Raw genomic sequence first — 19996 nt, forward strand, 5'->3', positions numbered from 1 at the left:
CATGGCAGTAATGATTCAATCTGTCTACGCTTTGATCGATTATTGGGAGACCAGTAGTAGTTTCCGAAGCACATCTGGAAGCTTCTTGTAATATGTGGAATTGCAGAGTGATGATGAAACACAGAAATTGCATCAGGATTGTATACAACAGGCACCATGCAGACCTTTCTCCATTTGAGTAATGACTCAAACTGTCTACGCTCTGATTGTTCCCTGGGAGATCAGTAGTAGTTTCCGAAACACATCTTAATGCATTATGTAATCTGTGGACGCTCAGAGTGTTGATGAAACACACAAATTGAATCGGCATTGAATACAACAGGCACCATGAGGACATTTCTCTATGGGAGTAATGTCTCAAACCGTCTACGTTTTGATCATTCAATGGGAGACCAGTAGTAGTCTCCGAAGCACATCTGGAGCCATTGTGTAACCTGTGGACGTTCAGAGTAATGATGAATCACAGAAATTCCATTGTAATTTAGTACAACAGGCACCATGAGGACTTTTCTCCAAGGGGGTAATGACTCCAAATGTCGACGCTTTGGTCGTTCCTTGGGAGAACAGTAATAGTGTGAGAAGTACATCTGGAGATTTTCCGTAATCTGTGGACGTGCAGAGTGTTGATGAAAGACAGAAATGGCATCGGGATTGAATACAACAGGCCAATGCGGATTTTTCTCCATATGAGTAATGTCTCAAACTGTGTACGCTTTGACCGATTCCTGGGAGACCAGATGTAGCTTCCGAAGCCCATCTGGAGGCTTCCTGTAATCTGTGGACGTTCAGAGTGTTGATGAAACACCGAAATTGGCTCGGCATTGAATACAAGAGGTACCATGCGGACTTTTCTCCATGGGAGTAATGTCTCAAACCGTCTACGCTTTGATCGTTCACTGGGAGACCAGTAGTAGTTTCCAAAGCACATCTGGAGACATTCCGTTATCTATGGACGTTCAGAGTGTTGATGAAACACAGAAATTGCATCGGGATAAATACAAAAGGCCAAATCGGATTTTTCTTCGTGGGAGTAATGTCTCAAACTGTCTACGCTTTGATTGTTCCCTGGGAGACCAGTAGTAGTTTCCGAAGCACATCTGAATGCATTATGTAATCTGTGGATTTTCATAGTGTTGATGAAACACAGATATTGCATCGGGATTGAATACAACAGGCACCATGCGGAATTTGCTCCATGGTAGTAATGTCTCAAACTGTCTACACTTTGATTGTTTCCTGGGAGACCAGTAGTAGTTTCCGACGCACATCTGAAAGCATTATGAAATCTGTGGATTTTCAGAGTGTTGATGAAACACAAATATTGCATCGGCATTGAATACAACACGGAGAATGCGGACTTTTCTCCATGGGAGTAATGTCTCAAACTTTCTACGCTTTGATCGTTCCCTGGGAGACCAGTAGTAGCTTCCGAAGCACATCTCGAGGCTTCCTGTTATCTATGGACGTTCAGAGTGTTGATGAAACACAGTAGTTGCCTCGGGAATGAATACAACAGGCACCAAGCAGACCTCTGTCACAGGGAGTAATGTGTCAAACTCTCTACACTTTGAGCGATTCCTGTTAGACCAGTAGTAGTTTCCGAAGCACATCTGAAGGCATCCTGTAATCTGTGGACCTTCAGAGGGTTGATGAAACACAGAAATTGCACCGGGCTTGAGTGCAAGAACTATGCGGCATTTCTAAATACTAGTAATGTCTCAAACTGTCTACGCTTTGATCGATTCCTGGGAGAAAAGTAGTAGTTTCAGAAGCACATCTGGAGACATTCTGTAATCTGTGGACCTTCGGAGTGTTGATGGATCACAGAAATTATATCGGGATTGAATGCAACAGGCACCATGCGGACTTTTCTCCATGGCAGTAATGCCTAAAACTGTCTACGCTTTGATCGATTATTGGGAGACCAGTAGGAGTTTCCGAAGCATATCTGGAAACTTCTTGTAATCAGTGGACGTTCAGAGTGTTGATGAAACATAGAAATAGCATCGAGATTGAATACAAAATTCACAAAGCGGACTTTGCTCAATGGGAGTAAAGTCTCAAACAGCCTACGCTTTAATCGTTCCCTGGGAGACCAGTAGTAGTTTCCGAAGCACATCTGAAAGCGTTCTGTAATATGTGGACGTTCAGAGTGTTGGTGAAACACAGAAATTCCATCGGGAGTGAATACAACAGGCCTAAAGCGGGATTTTCTCCATGGGAGTAATGTCTCAAACTGTCTACGATTTTATCGATTCCTGGGAGACCAATAGTAGTTTCCGAAGCAAATCTGAAGGCATTCTTTAATCTGTGGACCTTCAGAGTGTTGATGAAACACAGAAATTGCATCGGGATTGAGTACAACAATCACCATTCCGACTTTTCTCCATGGGAGTAATTTCTCAAATTGTCTACGATTTAATCGATTCCCGGGAGACCAGTTGTAGTTTCCGAAGCACAACTGGAGACTTCCAGTAATCTGTGGAATTGCAGAGTGTTGATGGAACACAGAAAGTCCATCAGGATTGAATGCAACAAGCACCGTGCGGACTTTTTTCAATAGGAGTAATGTCTCAAACTGTCTACGTCTTGATTGATTCCTGGGAGACCAGTAGTAGTTTCCGAAGCACATCTGTAGGCTTCCTGTAATCTGTGGACCTTCAGAATGTTGATGAAACACAGTAGTTGCATCGGGATTGAATACAACAGGCATTAAGCAGACTTTTGTCATAGGGAGTAATGTCTCATGCCCTCTACAATTTGAGCGATTCCTGTTAGACCAGTAGTAGTTTCCGAAGCACATCTGGAATCAACCTGTAATCTGTATACCTTCAGAGTGTTGATGAAACACAGAAATTGTATCGGGATTGAATGCAACATGCACCATGCGGACTTTTCTCCATGGCAGTAATGCCTCAATCTGTCTACGCTTTGACCGATTAATGCGAGACCAGTATAGGTTTCCGAAGCACATCTGGAGACTTCCTGTAATCTGTGGAATTGCAGAGTGTTGATGAAACACAGAAATTGGATCGGGATTGAATACAATAGGCACTATGTGGACTTTTCCGCATGGGAGTAATGTCTCAAACTGTCGACGCTTTGATCTATTCTGGGGAGACCATTAGTAGTTTCCGAAGCACATATGGAGGCATTCTGTAAGCTGTGGACCTTAAGAGTGTTGATGAAACACAGAAATTGCATCGAGATGAATACAACAGGCACCATGCGGACTTTGCTCAATGGGAATAATGTCTCAACCGTCTACGCATTGATCGATTCCTGGGAGACCAATAGTAGTTTCCGAATCACAACTGAAAGCATTGTGTTGTCTGTGGACGTTCATAGTGTTGACTAAACACAGAAATTGCATCGGGATTGAATACAACAAGAACTATGCGGACTTTTCTCCATGGGAGTAATGTTTCAAACTGTCTACGCTTTATCGATTATTAAGAGACCTGTAGTAGTTTCCGAAGCACATCTGGAGACTTCCTGTAATCTGTGGAATTGCAGAGTGTTGATGAAACACAGAAATTGCATCGGGATTGAATACAACATTTACTATGCGGACTTTTCTCCATGGGAGTAATGTCTCAAACTGTCTACGCTTTTATCGATTATTAAGAGACCTGTAGTAGTTTCCGAAGCACATCTGGAGACTTCCTGTAATCTGTGGAATTGCAGAGTGTTGATGAAACACAGAAATTGCATCCGGATTGAATACAACATTTACTATGCGGACTTTTCTCCATGGGAGTAATGTCTCAAACTGTCTACGCTTTGATCTATTCCGGGAGACCTATAGTAGTTTCCGAAGCACATCTGAAGGCATTCCGTAACATGTGGACGTTCAGAGTGTTGATGAAACACAGACATTCCATCGGGATTGAATACAACAGGCACCATGAGGACTTTTCTCCATGGGTGTAATAATCTGAAACTGTCTACGCTTTCATCGTTCCCTGGGAGACAAGTAGTAGTTTCCGAAGCACATCTGGAGGCTTCCTGTAATCTGTGGACGTTCAGAGTGTTGATCAAACATAGAAATTGCATCGGCATTGAATACAACAGGCAACAAGCAGACTTTCCTCATTGGGAGTAATGTCTTAAACAGTTTACGCTTTGATGGATTCCTGGGAGACCAGTAGCAGTTTCCGAACCTCATCTTTATTAATTCTGTAATCTGTGGACGTTCAAAGTGTTGATGAAACACAGATATTTCACCGGTATTGAATACTGCAGTCACCATGCAAACGTTTCTCCATAGGAGTAATGTCTCAAACTGTCAACGTTTTGATCGTTCCCTAGGAGACCAGTAGTAGTTTCCGAAGCACATCTGGATGCTTCCTGTAATCTGTGGACGTTCAGAGTGTTGATGAAACACAGAAATTGCATCGGGATTGAATACAACAGACCAAAAGCGGATATTTCTTCATGGGAGTAATGTCTCAAACTGTCTACGCTTTTATCGATTCCTGGGAGAGCAGTAGTAGTTTCCGAAGCACATTTGGAAACTTCCTGTAATCTTTGGACGTTCAGAGTGTTAATGAAACACAGAAATTGCATCGGGATTGAATACAACTCCGACCATGCGGAAATTTCTCCATAGGTGTAACGTCTCGAACTGTCTACGCTTTGATCGTTCCGTGGGAGACCAGTAGTAGTTTCCGAAGCACATCTGGAGGTTTCCCGTAATCTGTGGACGTTCAGAGTGTAGATTAAACATAGAAATTGTATCGTGATTGAATACAACAGGCACAATGCGTTCTTTCCTCAGTGTGAGTAATGTCTCAAACTGCAACGCTTTGATCGTTCCCTGGGACAACCAGTAGTAGATTCCGAAGCACATCTGGAGGTTTCCTGTAATCTGTGGACGTTCAGAGTGTTGATGAAACACAGATATTGCATCTTGATTGAATACAACAGGCACCATGCGGATATTTCCCCGTGGGAGTAATGTCTCAAACTGTCTACATTTTGATCATTTACTAGGATACCAGTTGAAGTTTCCGAAGAACATCTGGAGGCTTCCAGTAATATGTGTACGTTCTGAGTGTTGATGAAACACAGAAATTGCATCGGGACTGAATACAACAGACACCATGCGGATTTTTACTCCATAGGAATCATGTCTCAATCTGTCTACGCTTTGATCGATTCTGGGAGACCAGTAGTGGTTTCCGAAGCACATCTGGAAGCCTCTTGTAATCTGTGGACGTTCAGAGTGTTGATGAAACAAAGAAATTGCATCGAGATTGAATACAACAGGCACCTTGCAGACTTTGCTCAATGGGAGTAATGTCTCAAACTGTCTATGCTTTGATCGATCCCTGGGAGACCAGTAGTAGTTTAAGAAGCACATCTAGTGTCCTGTAATCTGTGGACGTTCAGAGTGGTGTTGAAACAAAGAAGTTGCATGGGGATTGAATACAACAAGCACCATGCAGACTTTTGTCATGGGAGTAATTTCTCAAACTCTCTACACTTTGACCGATTCCTGGGAGACCAGTAGTAGTTACCGAACCACATCTGGAGGCATCCTGTAATCTGTTGACCTTCAGTGTGTTGATGAAACACAGTAATTGCATCAAGATTGAATACAAGCACTATGCGGACATTTCTAAATTCGAGTAATGTCTCAAACTGTCTACGCTTTGATTGTTCCCTGGGAGACCAGTAGTAGTTACCGAAGCACATCTGGAGGCATCCTGTAATCTGTTGACCTTCAGTGTGTTGATGAAACACAGTAATTGCATCAAGATTGAATACAAGCACTATGCGGACATTTCTAAATTCGAGTAATGTCTCAAAATGTCTACGCTTTGATTGTTCCCTGGGAGACCAGTAGTAGTTTCCGAAGCACGTCTGGAGACTTTCTGTAATCTGTCGACGTTCAGAGTGTTAATGGACACATTAATTGTATCGGGATTGAATACAACAGGGGCCATGCGGACTTTACTCCGTGGGAGTAATGTCTCAAACTGTCTACGTTTTTTCGTTCGCTGTGAGACGCCAGGGTTGGGAGACCAGTTGTAGTTTCCGAAGCACGTCTGGAGACTTCCTGTAAACTGTGGACGTTCAGAGTGTTGATGAAACACAGAAATTGCATCGGGATTGAATACAACAGGCACCATGCGGACTTTTCTCCATGGGAATAATGTTTCAAACTTTCTACGATTTGATCGTTCCCTGGGAGACCAGTAATAGTTCCGAAGCACATCTGGAGGCTTTCTGTAATCTGTGGAATTGCAGAATGAAGATGAAACCCAGAAATTGCATCGGTATTGAATACAACAGGCACCGTTCGAATTTTTCTCAATGGGAGTAATGTCTCAAACTGTGTACGCCTTGATCGATTCCTGGGAGCCCAGTAGTAGTTTCCGAAGCACATCTGGAGGCTTCCTGTAATCTGTGAACCTTCTGAGTGTTGATGATACACATAAATTGCATCGGGATTGAATACAACATGCCAAATGAGGACCTATGTCTATGGGAGTAATTTCTCAAAGTGTCTACTCCTTGATCGTACCCTGGGAGAACAGTAATAGTTTTCGAAGCACACCTGGAGGCATTCAGTAATCTGTGGACGTTCAGAGTATTGAGGAAAGACAGAAATTGCATCGCGATTGAATACAACAGTCACCTTGCGGAATTTTCTCCATGGAAGTTATGTCTCAAACTGTCTACGCTTTAATTGTTCCCTGGGGGACCAGTAGTAGTTTCAGAAGCACATCTATAGGCACTCTGTAACCTGTGGACGTTCAGACTGTTGATGAAACACAGAAAATGCATCGGGACTGAAAACAACAGGCACCATGCGTACTTTGCTCAATGGTAGTAGTGTCTCAAACTGTCTACGCTTTGATTGTTCCATGGGACACCAGTAATAGTTTCCGAAGCACGTCTGGAGACTTCCTGTAATCTGTTGACGTTCAGAGTGTTGATGAAACACAGTAGTTGCATCGGTACTGAATACAACAGGCACCATGCCGACTTTGTCATAAGGAGTAATGTCTCAAACTCTCTACACTTTGACCAACTCCTGGGAGATTAGTAGTAGTTTCCGAAGCACGTCTGAAGACTTCCTGTAATCTGTGGACGGTCAGAGTGTTGATGAAACACAGAAAATGCTTCGGGATTGAATACAACAGGCACCCTGTGTACTTTGCCCAATGGAGGAAATGTCTCAAACTCTCTACGCTTTGATTGTTCCCTGGGAGACCAGTAGTAGTTTACGAAGCACGTCTGGAGACGTCCTGTAATCTGTCGACTTTCAGAGTGTTGATGAAACACAGAATTTGCATCGGGATTAAATAAAACAGGCACCATGCGGACTTTTCTCCATTGGAGTAATGTCTCAAACTGTCTACGCTTTGATCGTTCCCTGGGACAGCAGTAGTAGTTTCCGAAGCACATCTTGAGGCTTCCTGTAATCTGTGGACGATCAGAGTGTTGATGAAACACAGAAATTGCATAGGCAATGAATACAACAGGCACCATGCTTACTTTTCTATAGGGGAGTAATGTCTCAATTCGTCTAGGTTTTGATCGTTCCCTGGGAGACCAGTAGTAGTTTCTGAAGCACATCTGAAGGCATTCTGTAATCTGTGGACCCTCAGAGTGTTGATGAAACACAGAAATTGCATCGGGATTGAATACAACAACCACCTTGTGGACTCTTCTCCATGGGAGTAATGTCTCAAAGAGTTTACGCTTTGATCGTTCCCTGGGACACCAGTAGTAGTTCTCAAAGCACATCTGGAGGCTTCCTGTAAACTGTGGACGTTCAGAGTGTTGATGAAACTAAGAAATTGCACCCGCATTGAATACAACAGGCATCATGCGGACTTTTCTCAATGGGAGTAATGTTTCAAATTTCTATGCTTTGATCGTTCCCTGGAGACCAGTAGTAGTTTCCGAAGCACATCTGGAGGCTTCCTGTAATCTGTGGACGTTCAGAGTGTTGATGAAACTCAGAAATTGCATCTAGATTTAATGCAACAGGCACCGTGCGGACTTTTCTCAATGGGACTACTGTCTCAAACTGTCTATGACTTGATTGATTCCTGGGAGATCAGTAGTAGTTTCCGAAGCACATATGGTGGCTTCCTGTAATCTGTGGACCTTCAGAGAGTTGATGAATCACTGAAATTGCAATGGGATTGAATGCAACATTCATCATGTGGACATTCCTCCATGGCAGTAATGATTCAATCTGTCTACGCTTTGATCGATTATTGGGAGACCAGTAGTAGTTTCCGAAGCACATCTGAAAGCTTATTGTAATATGTGGAATTGCAGAGTGATGATGAAACACAGAAATTGCATCAGGATTGTATACAACAGGCACCATGCAGACCTTTCTCCGTTTGAGTAATGACTCAAACTGTCTACGCTCTGATTGTTCGCTGGGAGATCAGTAGTAGTTTCCGAAACACATCTTAATGCATTATGTAATCTGTGGACGCTCAGAGTGTTGATGAAACACACAAATTGAATCGGCATTGAATACAACAGGCACCATGAGGACATTTCTCTATGGGAGTAATGTCTCAAACCGTCTACGTTTTGATCATTCAATGGGAGACCAGTAGTAGTCTCCGAAGCACATCTGGAGGCATTGTGTAACCTGTGGACGTTCAGAGTAATGATGAATCACAGAAATTCCATTGTAATTTAGTACAACAGGCACCATGAGGACTTTTCTCCAAGGGGGTAATGACTCCAAATGTCGACGCTTTGATCGTTCCTTGGGAGAACAGTAATAGTGTGAGAAGTACATCTGGAGATTTTCCGTAATGTGTGGACGTGCAGAGTGTTGATGAAAGACAGAAATTGCATCGGGATTGAATACAACAGGCCAATGCGGATTTTTCTCCATATGAGTAATGTCTCAAACTGTGTACGCTTTGACCGATTCCTGGGAGACCAGATGTAGCTTCCGAAGCCCATCTGGAGGCTTCCTGTAATCTGTGGACGTTCAGAGTGTTGATGAAACACCGAAATTGGCTCGGCATTGAATACAAGAGGTACCATGCGGACTTTTCTCCATGGGAGTAATGTCTCAAACCGTCTACGCTTTGATCGTTCACTGGGAGACCAGTAGTAGTTTCCAAAGCACATCTGGAGACATTCCGTTATCTATGGACGTTCAGAGTGTTGATGAAACACAGAAATTGCATCGGGATAAATACAAAAGGCCAAATCGAATTTTTCTTCGTGGGAGTAATGTCTCAAACTGTCTACGCTTTGATTGTTCCCTGGGAGACCAGTAGTAGTTTCCGAAGCACATCTGAATGCATTATGTAATCTGTGGATTTTCATAGTGTTGATGAAACACAGATATTGCATCGGGATTGAATACAACAGGCACCATGCGGAATTTGCTCCATGGGAGTAATGTCTCAAACTGTCTACACTTTGATTGTTTCCTGGGAGACCAGTAGTAGTTTCCGACGCACATCTGAAAGCATTATGAAATATGTGGATTTTCAGAGTGTTGATGAAACACAAATATTGCATCGGCATTGAATACAACACGGAGAATGCGGACTTTTCTCCATGGGAGTAATGTCTCAAACTGTCTACGCTTTGATCGTTCCCTGGGAGACCAGTAGTAGCTTCCGAAGCACATCTCGAGGCTTCCTGTAATCTATGGACGTTCAGAGTGTTGATGAAACACAGTAGTTGCCTCGGGAATGATTACAACAGGCACCAAGCAGACCTCTGTCACAGGGAGTAATGTGTCAAACTCTCTACACTTTGAGCGATTCCTGTTAGACCAGTAGTAGTTTCCGAAGCACATCTGAAGGCATCCTGTAATCTGTGGACCTTCAGAGGGTTGATGAAACACAGAAATTGCACCGGGCTTGAGTGCAAGAACTATGCGGCATTTCTAAATACTAGTAATGTCTCAAACTGTCTACGCTTTGATCGATTCCTGGGAGAAAAGTAGTAGTTTCAGAAGCACATCTGGAGACATTCTGTAATCTGTGGACCTTCGGAGTGTTGATGGATCACAGAAATTATATCGGGATTGAATGCAACAGGCACCATGCGGACTTTTCTCCATGGCAGTAATGCCTAAAACTGTCTACGCTTTGATCGATTATTGGGAGACCAGTAGTAGTTTCCGAAGCATATCTGGAAACTTCTTGTAATCAGTGGACGTTCAGAGTGTTGATGAAACATAGAAATAGCATCGAGATTGAATACAAAATTCACCAAGCGGACTTTGCTCAATGGGAGTAATATCTCAAACAGCCTACGCTTTAATCGTTCCCTGGGAGACCAGTAGTAGTTTCCGAAGCACATCTGAAAGCGTTCTGTAATCTGTGGACGTTCAGAGTGTTGGTGAAACACAGAAATCCATCGGGAGTGAATACAACAGGCCTAAAGCGGGATTTTCTCCATGGGAGTAATGTCTCAAACTGTCTACGATTTTATCGATTCCTGGGAGACCAATAGTAGTTTCCGAAGCAAATCTGAAGGCATTCTTTAATCTGTGGACCTTCAGAGTGTTGATGAAACACAGAAATTGCATCGGGATTGAGTACAACAATCACCATTCCGACTTTTCTCCATAGGAGTAATTTCTCAAATTGTCTACGATTTAATCGATTCCCGGGAGACCAGTTGTAGTTTCCGAAGCACAACTGGAGACTTCCAGTAATCTGTGGAATTGCAGAGTGTTGATGGAACACAGAAAGTCCATCAGGATTGAATGCAACAAGCACCGTGCGGACTTTTTTCAATAGGAGTAAAGTCTCAAACTGTCTACGTCTTGATTGATTCCTGGGAGACCAGTAGTAGTTTCCGAAGCACATCTGTAGGCTTCCTGTAATCTGTGGACCTTCAGAATGTTGATGAAACACAGTAGTTGCATCGGGATTGAATACAACAGGCATTAAGCAGACTTTTGTCATAGGGAGTAATGTCTCATGCCCTCTACAATTTGAGCGATTCCTGTTAGACCAGTAGTAGTTTCCGAAGCACATCTGGAATCAACCTGTAATCTGTATACCTTCAGAGTGTTGATGAAACACAGAAATTGTATCGGGATTGAATGCAACATGCACCATGCGGACTTTTCTCCATGGCAGTAATGCCTCAATCTGTCTACGCTTTGACCGATTAATGCGAGACCAGTATAGGTTTCCGAAGCACATCTGGAGACTTCCTGTAATCTGTGGAATTGCAGAGTGTTGATGAAACACAGAAATTGGATCGGGATTGAATACAATAGGCACTATGTGGACTTTTCCGCATGGGAGTAATGTCTCAAACTGTCGACGCTTTGATCTATTCTGGGGAGACCATTAGTAGTTTCCGAAGCACATATGGAGGCATTCTGTAAGCTGTGGACCTTAAGAGTGTTGATGAAACACAGAAATTGCATCGAGATGAATACAACAGGCACCATGCGGACTTTGCTCAATGGGAATAATGTCTCAACCGTCTACGCATTGATCGATTCCTGGGAGACCAATAGTAGTTTCCGAATCACAACTGAAAGCATTGTGTTGTCTGTGGACGTTCATAGTGTTGACTAAACACAGAAATTGCATCGGGATTGAATACAACAAGAACTATGCGGACTTTTCTCCATGGGAGTAATGTTTCAAACTGTCTACGCTTTATCGATTATTAAGAGACCTGTAGTAGTTTCCGAAGCACATCTGGAGACTTCCTGTAATCTGTGGAATTGCAGAGTGTTGATGAAACACAGAAATTGCATCGGGATTGAATACAACATTTACTATGCGGACTTTTCTCCATGGGAGTAATGTCTCAAACTGTCTACGCTTTTATCGATTATTAAGAGACCTGTAGTAGTTTCCGAAGCACATCTGGAGACTTCCTGTAATCTGTGGAATTGCAGAGTGTTGATGAAACACAGAAATTGCATCGGGATTGAATACAACATTTACTATGCGGACTTTTCTCCATGGGAGTAATGTCTCAAACTGTCTACGCTTTGATCTATTCCGGGAGACCTATAGTAGTTTCCGAAGCACATCTGAAGGCATTCCGTAACATGTGGACGTTCAGAGTGTTGATGAAACACAGACATTCCATCGGGATTGAATACAACAGGCACCATGAGGACTTTTCTCCATGGGTGTAATAATCTGAAACTGTCTACGCTTTCATCGTTCCCTGGGAGACAAGTAGTAGTTTCCGAAGCACATCTGGAGGCTTCCTGTAATCTGTGGACGTTCAGAGTGTTGATCAAACATAGAAATTGCATCGGCATTGAATACAACAGGCAACAAGCAGACTTTCCTCATTGGGAGTAATGTCTTAAACAGTTTACGCTTTGATGGATTCCTGGGAGACCAGTAGCAGTTTCCGAACCTCATCTTTATTAATTCTGTAATCTGTGGACGTTCAAAGTGTTGATGAAACACAGATATTTCGCCGGTATTGAATACTGCAGTCACCATGCAAACGTTTCTCCATAGGAGTAATGTCTCAAACTGTCAACGTTTTGATCGTTCCCTAGGAGACCAGTAGTAGTTTCCGAAGCACATCTGGATGCTTCCTGTAATCTGTGGACGTTCAGAGTGTTGATGAAACACAGAAATTGCATCGGGATTGAATACAACAGACCAAAAGCGGATATTTCTTCATGGGAGTAATGTCTCAAACTGTCTACGCTTTTATCGATTCCTGGGAGAGCAGTAGTAGTTTCCGAAGCACATTTGGAAACTTCCTGTAATCTTTGGACGTTCAGAGTGTTAATGAAACACAGAAATTGCATCGGGATTGAATACAACTCCGACCATGCGGAAATTTCTCCATAGGTGTAACGTCTCGAACTGTCTACGCTTTGATCGTTCCGTGGGAGACCAGTAGTAGTTTCCGAAGCACATCTGGAGGTTTCCCGTAATCTGTGGACGTTCAGAGTGTAGATTAAACATAGAAATTGTATCGTGATTGAATACAACAGGCACAATGCGTTCTTTCCTCAGTGTGAGTAATGTCTCAAACTGCAACGCTTTGATCGTTCCCTGGGACAACCAGTAGTAGATTCCGAAGCACATCTGGAGGTTTCCTGTAATCTGTGGACGTTCAGAGTGTTGATGAAACACAGATATTGCATCTTGATTGAATACAACAGGCACCATGCGGATATTTCCCCGTGGGAGTAATGTCTCAAACTGTCTACATTTTGATCATTTACTAGGATACCAGTTGAAGTTTCCGAAGAACATCTGGAGGCTTCCAGTAATATGTGTACGTTCTGAGTGTTGATGAAACACAGAAATTGCATCGGGACTGAATACAACAGACACCATGCGGATTTTTACTCCATAGGAATCATGTCTCAATCTGTCTACGCTTTGATCGATTCTGGGAGACCAGTAGTAGTTTCCGAAGGACATCTGGAGGCTTCATGTAATCTGTGGACGTTCAGAGCGTTGATGAAACACAGAAACTGCATCGGGATTGTATACAACAGGCACCATGCGGACTTTTCTATATGGGAGTAATGTCTAAACCTGTCTACGTTTTGATCGATTCCTGTGAGACCAGTAGTAGTTTCCGAAGCACATTTGGAAGCTTCCTGTAATCTGTGGACGTTCAGAGTGTTGATGAAACACCGAAATTGCATCGAGATTGAATACAACAGGAATTATGCGGACTTTACGTAATGGGAGTAATTTCTCAAACTGTCTACGATTTGATCTATTCCTGGGAGACCAGTAGTAGTTTCCAAAGCACATCTGAAATCATTATGTAACCTGTGGACGTTCAGAGTGATTATGAAACACGGTAATTGCATAGACATTGAATACGACAGGCACCATGCGGCCTCTTCTCCATGGGAGTAATGTCTCAAATCGTCTACGATTTGAACGTTCCCTGGGAGACCAGTAGTAGTTTCCGAAGCACATCTGGAATCATTCTGTAATCGGTGGACGTTCAGAGTGTTGATAAAACACAGTAATTGCATCGGGATTGAATACAATATGAACAGTTCAGACTTTTCACCATGGGAGTAAGGTCTCAAACTGTCTACGCTTTAATCGATTCCTGGGAGACCAGTAGTAGTTTCCGAAGCCCATCTGGTGGAATTCTGTAATCTGTGGACGTTCAGCGTGTTGATGAAACAAAGAAATTCCATCGCGACTGAAAGCAACAGGCACCATGAGGACTTTTCTCCATGAGTGTAATGTCTCAAGCTGTATACGCTCTAATCGTTCCTTGGGGGACCAGTAGTATTTTAAGAAGCACATCTGGAGTCTTTCCGTAATCTGTAGACGTTCAGAGTGTCGATGAAAGACAGAAATTGCATCGTCATTGAATACAACAGGCACCATGCGGACTTTTCTGCATAGGAGTAATGTCTCAAACCATCTACGCTTTGATCGTTCCCTGGGAGACCGGTAGTAGTTTCCGAAGCACATCTGGTGGCATTCTGTAATCTGTGGACGTTCAGAGTGTTGATGAAACACAGAGATTGCAACGGGACTGAATACAACAGGCAACATGAGGAATTTTCTCCATAGGAGTAATGTCTCAATATGTCTACACTTTGATCGACTCCTGGGAGACCAGTAGTAGTTTCAGAAGCACATCTGCAGGCTTCCTCTAATCTGTAAACGTTCAGAGTGTTGATGAAACACAGAAATTGCATCGGGATTGAATAGAACAGGCACGATGCGGTCTTTTGTCATAGGGAGTAATGTCCCAATCTGGCTACGCTATGATCGATTGCTGGGAGACCAGTAGTAGTTTCCGCAGCACATCTGGAAGCATTCTGTAATCGGTGGACGTTCATAGTGTTGATGAAACACAGTAATTGCATCGGGATTGAATACAACATTCACAGTTCGGTTTTTTTTCAATGGGAGTAATGTCTCATACTGTCTACGCTCTGATCGACTCCTGGGAAACCAGAAGTAGTTTCCGAAGCACATCTGGAGGCTTCCTGCAATCTATGGACGTTTAGAATTATGATATAACACAGAAATTGCATCGGCCTTGAATACAACAGGCACCATGTGGACTTAACTCCATAGGAGTAATGTCTCAAACCGTCTACGCTTTGATCGTCCCCTTTGAGACCAGTAGTAGTTTCCGATGCACATCTGGAGGCATTCTGTAAAATGTGGACGTTCAGAGTGTTGATGAAACCATGAATTTCCATCGCGATTGAATACAAGAGGCACCATGCGGTCTTTCCTCCACAGGAGTAATGTCTGAAACTGTATACGCTTTGATAGTTCCCTGGGACACCAGTAGTAGTTTCCGAAGCACATCTGGAGGCTTCCTGTAATCTGTGGACTTTCAGAGTGTTGATGAAGCATAGAAATTGCATCGGTACTGAATACAACAGACAATATGCGGATTTTTCTCCATAGGAGTAATGTCTCAATCTGTCTACTCTTTGATCGATTCCTGGGAGACCAGTAGTAGTTTCCGAAGGACATCTGGAGGCTGCCTGTAATCTGTGGACGTTCAGAGCGTTGATGAAACACAGAAATTGCATCGGGATTATATACAACAGGCACCATGCGGACTTTTCTCCATGGGAGTAATGTCTCAATCTGTCTACGTTTTGATCGATTCCTGTGAGACCAGTAGTAGTTTCCGAAGCACATTTGGAAGCTTCCTGTAATCTGTGGACGTTCAGAGTGTTGATGAAACACAGAAATTGCGTCGAGATTGAATACAACAGGCACTATGCGGACTTTACTTAATGGGAGTAATGTCTCAAACTGTCTACGATTTGATCTATTCCTGGGAGACCAGTAGTAGTTTCCGAAGCACATCTGAAATCATTATGTAAACTGTGGACGTTCAGAGTGATTATGAAAAACAGTAATTGCATCGACATTTAATACAACAGGCACCATGCGGACTCTTCTCCATGGGAGTAATGTCCCAAACCGTCTACGCTTTGAACGTTCCCTGTGAGATCAGTAGTAGTTTCCGAAGCAAATCTGGAATCATTCTGTAATCTGTGGACGTTCAGAATGTTGATGAAACACAAGAGTTCTATCGGGAATAAATACAACAGGCACCATGAAGACTTTGCACATTGGGAGTAATGTCTCTAACTGTCTACGCTTTGATCGATTATTGGGAGACCAGTAGTAGTTTCCGAAGGACATGTGGAGGCATTCTGTAATCTGTGGACGTTCAGAGTGTTGACGAAACACAGCTATTGCGTCGGGATTGAATACAACAGTCACCATCCGAATTTTTCTCCATAGGAGTAATGTCTCACACTGTTTATTCTTTGATTGTTCCCTAGGAAACCAGTAGTAGTTTCCGAAGCACATCTGGAGGCTTCCTAAACTCTGTCGACGTTCAGAGTGTTGATGAAACACAGAAATTGCATCGGCATTGAATACAACAGGCACCATGCGGACTTTTCTGCATAGGAGTAATGTCTCAAAGCATCTACGCTTTGATCGTTCCCTGGGAGACCAGTAGTAGTTTTCGAAGGACATCTGGAGGCTTCATGTAATCTGTGGACGTTCAGAGTGTTGATGAAACACAGATATTGCATCGGGATTGAATACAACAGGCACCATGCGGACTTTTCTCCATGTGAGTAATGTCTCAAACCGTCTACGCTTTGATCGTTCCCTGGGAGACCAGTAGTAGTTTCCGAAGCACACCTGGTGGCATTCTGTAATCTGTGGACGTTCAGAGTGTTGATGAAACACAGAAATTGCATCGGGATTGAATAGAACAGGCACGATGCGGTCTTTTGTCATAGGGAGTAATGTACCAATCTGTCTACGCTATGATCGATTCCTGGGAGACCAGTAGTAGTTTCCGAAGCACATCTGGAAGCATTCTGTAATCGGTGGACGTTCAGAGTGTTGATGAAACACAGAAATTTAATCGGGATTGATTAGAACAGGCGCGATGCGGTCTTTTGTCATAGGGAGCAATGTCCCAATCTGCCTACGCTATGATCGATTCCTGGGAGATCAGTAGTAATTTCCGAAGCACATCTGGAATCACACTGTAATTGGTGGACGTTCAGAGTGTTGATGAAACACAGTAATTGCATCGGGATTGAATACAATATGAACAGTTCGGACTTCTCTCCATGGGAGTAATGTCCCATAATGTCTACGCTTTGATCGATTCGTGGGAGACCAGTAGTAGTTTCCGAAGCACATTTGGAAGCTTCCTGTAATCTGCGGGCGTTCAGAGTGTTGATGAAACACAGAAATTGCATCGAGATTGAATACAACAGGCACCATGCGCCCTTTTTTTTATGGGAGTAATGTCTCAAACAGTTTACGTTCTAATCGATTCCTGGGAGACCAATAGTAGTTTCCGAAGCACATCTGGAGGCATTCTGTAATCTATGGACCTTCTGACTGTTGATGAAACACAGAAATTTCATCGGTATTGAGTACAACAGGCACCATGCGGCCTTTGTTCAATGGGAATAATCTCTCAAACTGTCTACGCTTTAATCGATTCCTGGGAGAGCAGTAGTAGTATCCGAAGCACATCTGGAAGCTTCCTGTTACATTTGGACGTTCAGAGTGTTAATGAAACACGGAAATTATATCGGGATTGAATACAACAGTCACCATGCGGACTTTGTTCAATGGGAATAATGTCTCAAACTGTCTACGCTTTAGTCGTTCCCTGGGGGGCCAGTAGTATTTTAAGAAGCACATCTGGAGTCTTTCCGTAATCTGTGGACGTTCAGAGTTTTGATCAAACACAGACATTGCATCGGCATTGAATACAATAGGCACCATCCGAAATTTTCTCCATGGGAGTATGTCTCACACTGTTTACGCTTTGATTGTTCCCTAGGAAACCAGTAGTAGTTTCGGAAGCACATCTGGAGGCTTCATAAAATCTGTCGCCGTTCAGAGTGTTGATGAACACAGAAATTGCATCGGCATTGAATACAACAGGCACCATGCGGACTTTTCTGCATAGCAGTAACGACTCAAACCATCTACGCTTTGATCGTTCCATGTGAGACCAGTAGTAGTTTGCGAAGGACATCTGGAGGCTTCCTGTAATCTGTGGACGTTCAGAGTGTTGATGAAACACAGATATTGCATCGCGATTGAATACAACAGGCACCATGCGGACTTTTCTCCATGGTAGTAATGTCACAAACCGTCTACGATTTGATCGTTCCCTGAGAGACCAGTAGTAGTTTCCGAAGCACATCTGGTGGCATTCTGTAATCTGTGGACGTTCAGAGTGTTGATGAAACACAGAAATTGCATCGGGACTGAATACAACAGGCAACATGCGGAATTTTCTCCATGAGAGTAATGTCTCAATATGTCTACACTTTGATCGATTCCTGGGAGACCAGTAGTAGTTTCCGAAGCACATCTGGAAGCATTCTGTAATCAATGGACGTTCAGAGTGTTGATGAAACACAGAAATTGCATCGGGATTGAGTACAACAGGCACCATGCGGACTTTTCTAAATGGGAGTAATGTCTCAAACTGTCTACGCTTTAATCGATTCCTGGGAGAGCAGTAGTAGTTTCCGAAGCGCATCTGGAGGCTTCCTGTAATCTGTGGACGTTCAGAGTGTTAATGAAACATAGAAATTTATCGGGATTGAATACAACAGGCACAATGCGGACTTTTCTCCATGGGAGAAACGTCTCACACTGTGTACGCTTTGATTGTTCCCTAGGAGATCAGTAGCAGTTTCCGAAGCACATCTGAAAGCATTATGTAATCGGTGGACACTCAGAGTGTTGATGAAACACAGTAATTGCATCGGGATTGAATACAACATGCACAGTTCGGACTTTTCTCCATTGGAGTAATGTCTCATACTGTCTATGCTTCGATCGTTCACTGGGAGACCAGTAGTAGTTTCCGAAGCCAATCCAGAGGCTCCCTGTAATCTGTGGACGTTCAGAGTGTTGATGAAACACACAAATTGCATCGGCATTGAATACAACAGGCACCAAGCGGACTTTTCTGCATTGGAGTACTGTCTCAAACCGTCTACGCTTTGATCGATCCCTGGGAGACCAGCTGTAGTTTCCGAAGGACATCTGGAGGCTTTCTGTAATCTGTGGACGTTCAGAGTGTTGAGGAAACACAGATATTGCATCGGCATTGAATACAACAGGCACCATGCGGACTTTTCTCCATGTGGTTAATGTCTCAAACCGTCTACGATTTGATCGTTCAATGGGAGACCAGCAGTAGTTTCCGAAGAACATCTGGTGGCATCCGTAATCTGTTGACGTTCAGGGTGTTGATGAAACAAAGAAATTCCATCGCGATTGAATTCAACAGCCGCCATGAGGACTTTCCTCCATGGGTGTAATGTCTCCAACCGTCTACGCTTTAATCGTTCCCTGGGAGACCAGTAGTAGTTTAAGAAGCACGTCTATAGTCTTTCCGTAATCTGTGGACGTTCATAGTGTTGATGAAACACAGAAATTGCATCGGGACTGAATACAACAGGCACCATGCGGAATTTTCTCCATGGGTGTAATGTCTCATTCAGTCTACACTTTGATCGATTCCTCGGAGGCCAGTAGCAGTTTCCGAAGCACGTCTGCAAGCTTCCTGTAATCTGTGAACTTTCAGAGTGTTGATAAAACACTGAAATTGCATCGGGATTGAACAGAACAGTCACGATGAGGTCTTTTGTCATAGGGAGTAATGTCCCAATCTGTCTACGCTATTATCGATTCCTGGGAGACCAGTAGTAGTTTCCGAAGCACATCTGGAAGAATTCTGTAATCGGTGGACGTTCAGAGTGTTGATGAAAAACAGTAATTGTATAGGGATAGAATACAACATGCACAGTTCGGACTTTTCTCCATGGGAGTAATGTGTCAAACTGTCTACGCTTTGATCGATTCCTTTGAGACCAGTAGTAGTTTCCGAAGCACATCTGGAAGCATTCTGTAATCAATGGACGTTCAGAGTGTTGATGAAACACAGAAATTGCATCGGGATTGAGTACAACAGGCACCATGCGGACTTTTCTAAATGGGAGTAATGT

This window comes from Schistocerca gregaria, chromosome 5, assembly GCF_023897955.1.
Source record: "Schistocerca gregaria isolate iqSchGreg1 chromosome 5, iqSchGreg1.2, whole genome shotgun sequence".
NCBI lineage: Eukaryota > Metazoa > Arthropoda > Insecta > Orthoptera > Acrididae > Schistocerca > Schistocerca gregaria.